Genomic DNA, 3,412 nt, shown 5'->3' on the forward strand with positions numbered 1-3,412 from the left:
CATGAGCCTGTGCAGAAATTTGGGGATCAGCTGCTTTTTTGGGGGGGTGTCAGCGGTGGGCCCTGAGCTTTCAGGGAGATCCTGGTCATCTCCCTTTGATGTGGGCAGTGAATTTTCCAGCATCAGAGCTGCCCAGAGGAGCTGGAGCTTGCTTTCTCCTTCCTGTCCTAGGAATGAGCAGCTGTGCAGTGACCCAACACTGCTTTACAAGGGGCGGGTGCGGAAGCCAGGACTTTCCCTGCCACACAGCACTGTTTTTCGGGAGTTGGAGCTGTAAACGAATGAACCATAACATGAACAGAGGTCCTCTCTAGCTAGTGAGCCTCGGCCAGGAGAAAGGAGAGAGAGAGATGAGGGGCCGCGAGAGTCGTCCTTGTGTGTGCAGTGGGGCCGGGACCTTGACTCTCCTGGAACTATTTGCCATAACCCTCAAGGTGAAGAGCAGCTAGGGCTGTGGCCTAGCTCCCAAGCAGGCAGTCAGAAGACCATCCTGGCCCTGCTTGCCTGTGTTGCGCCATAGCCCGCACAGAGAAAGATGGGAGATGGGCCACGGCAGTCATCTGGGGTAGGAAGGTGCTTGCAGCCATGCCGATAACTGGGTGCGGAGGGAGGAGATGGCACAGATGACATGGGAGGGTACCTACTTTCTGTGGTAGAAGTCCTCGGCTCTTGGGTTGATAGCCTAAAAAAGCAGCCATGTGTTGAAACGTGATCCGTGTAGAAAAGACGCTTTTGTTCTATGTGGCTTAGGCACACTTAGGTTTTTGTTTTAAGCTTTTGAGAGAGAGAGAACAAGTAGGGGGGAGGGAGAGGGAGGAGCAGACTCCCTGTTGCAGGGCTCAATCCCAGGACCCCGAGATTGTGGGCTGGGCAGAACGCAGACACCCAACTGACTGAGCCACCCAGGCGCCCCTTAGGTTTTCTTTCAAGAGGAAGATGACGCAGCCTTCCTATTCTAGCCTCTGCAGTCTAGCTTAGGTTTGAACAGGAGACTCAAGTCCCTCTTGTTTACGGGGTGGCGAGTGGAGGGCGGTCAGGCGATGAGTAGGAGGTCGTGTTTAGTGAGAGAGGACAGGAGACTACCAGTAATCTATTTGTATACTGTTTAGTAGAGGACCCCCCTCACCCTCACAGCATAAGCTCCTGAAACTGCTAGAGCACAGATTAAGTTCCCCCAAGGATTTGGGAAGCAAACATTCACTTTTAGCTCTCTTCCAATTACTACCAGGTTTCCTGTCGTGATGGCCTATTTCCTGCCCTTGAAACTCCACCCTGAGTTCATTCTTAAAATGGGCCAGGTTGGGGTTACCCCCTTGGTCCGAGTTCTATTTAAAGATGGGCCTTCCGGAAGATCCAGCTCGATTAAGCCCCCTCACACATTCTTGATTCCTAGGAGGTAGCCTGGACGAGGCGGGTTTGAATCCTGGCTTTACAAATTGCAAGCTGTGTGATCTTGGGCGATACAATTTCTCCAAACTGCTCCTGTTGCCTGCCTGTCAGGGGATGAGCTGCGGCTGGGGGTCTTTCAGTAGTGGCGGCCACTGGAACAGACTGGAGCCGCTTCAAGCTCAGTGATCACGGTCTGTCCCCGAGGAAGGGAAAGGAAAGGGACAGGTATCGGGCCTGGAACCCAGCCCTTCCACATACTGGGAATGCAATGACCCTGCGAAACAGGGAGCATCGTCCCCACTTTACAGGAGAGAAAAACAGGCCCCAGGAAGCTGACTTCCTCAAGTTCATACTAGGAAGCGGGGCTTCTGTCATTTTCCATTTGCTTCCCAGTTGCTTCGTGCTTGCGTGCGTCTTAAAGCTGCTTAAAAGGGAGGCAGCAGCTTTAAAACTCCAAACCCAAACCACCACTTATACATCATTGGAGCTCTGGAAATTCCTTCCTAGCTGACTCACCAAAGTAAAAGGTTACGCCAGCTCCCCCGCCATTTCCCCCTCAGCTGGGGGGTAGGAAGACAGAGGCGGTGAGCCAGCCCATCTTCCTCCATTTTCCTCCGCGGCACCGCAGCCCGAAAAAAGAACCACCTTCTCCGCTCCCACCGCCGCTGGGTCTTTCAGGGTCCTAGAGAGAGCTGGCTTTGGCGGGCTCCCGGCCGGGCGTTCACCAGGTAGTAACACCGCTTCATAGTTTACCAAACGCCCTCCTTCACAAAAGCTGCTTATCTCGTCCTGACAACCTGTCAGGCAGGAGATGCTCTGTTCATTTTATGAGGAAGGAAGCGGGCTCAGGAAAAAAACGGCTCAGCCACGCAGCCAAGAAGTCCACGGTGCAAAACCTCTCAGTGTCGCCAAAATGTTTTTCCTCAGTAGCGCTCCCGGGAGGCCAAATCGATTTTTTAAAGGCGAAGGCCTAGCACTGCCTTTTCGTGCCATTCTGCGGTCGTTTGTCCCTTTCACTCTTGTTCCTCCCAACGTCCCGGTGAGAAAGACAGGGCCGGGGACTGGATGAGCCAATGGCAAGGCCAAGAGGTTGGTGTCAAGGGTCCAGAGTGACCCCAGGCCACCCTGGTCACCCAGGTCACTCGTGTCATTTAAAACAACCTGCAAAGGGGGAACCTTTTGGAACTAAATCCACCTCTCTGTACCCCCCCCCCCCCGAGCTCTACAGTCCTCCCTGCTTACTCTGGGTCTCCAGCTTGCTCGGCAGCACAAGGAGACACATGGCCACCCATCTCCGTTGGACGCTCTAGGGCAAGCTGGTGTTGTTACCATTGTCTCCGGGCCCAAACAGCTCCCTGACACCTGCACATCATTTCCTCACTGTTTGTTTTTAACCCATTCATGGAAGGTGCGGCTTAACCTGGCACAGTTCACTCAGACACCCTAACAAGGAGATGTGGGTTCTGATCCCATCTCTGTCTACCTTTGCCCCTTCCAGATGCAGGCAGCCTCTGCCCCACTTACCTCACAGGCCCAAGAGAGGTGCAGATGAAATCAAATATGTGAACACACTTTGAACAGTTATAAAACGTGGCACAAGAGTGAGGAATAAGGGCGAGCTGTAGGCTGCTGGTAAGCGAGGGGGACAGAGGAGGGGATGCATTTTTTTTTTAATCCAGCGTTTCACAACTGTTTTAACCCCTGCCTCTTCTAACACTTTCTCAATCTATTGTCCATATATCACAACCAGCAAGAGGGTTTGCGAAATACTTTTCTTTGTTTGCTGAAATGACCAGCAAAGGGAGAAAACGATTATGCACCGTGGAAACGGAGAACCAGTTTTTACGTATCTGCTCGCCAGGCCACCTTTGCCAAATGTATACGAACGAATAGTGAGCGAAGTCTTAGATTTCAGCTCCTCGTCCCAAGTGGCAATAAATCCCTCAAAGAGAGTACAACTCCGCAATCCCTGAGGCTAGCCTACTGCTGTGCGATATCACGAAGAGAAATAATGGCTGCTGTG

This window comes from Ursus arctos, chromosome X (genome assembly GCF_023065955.2).
Source record: "Ursus arctos isolate Adak ecotype North America chromosome X, UrsArc2.0, whole genome shotgun sequence".
Lineage (NCBI taxonomy): Eukaryota > Metazoa > Chordata > Mammalia > Carnivora > Ursidae > Ursus > Ursus arctos.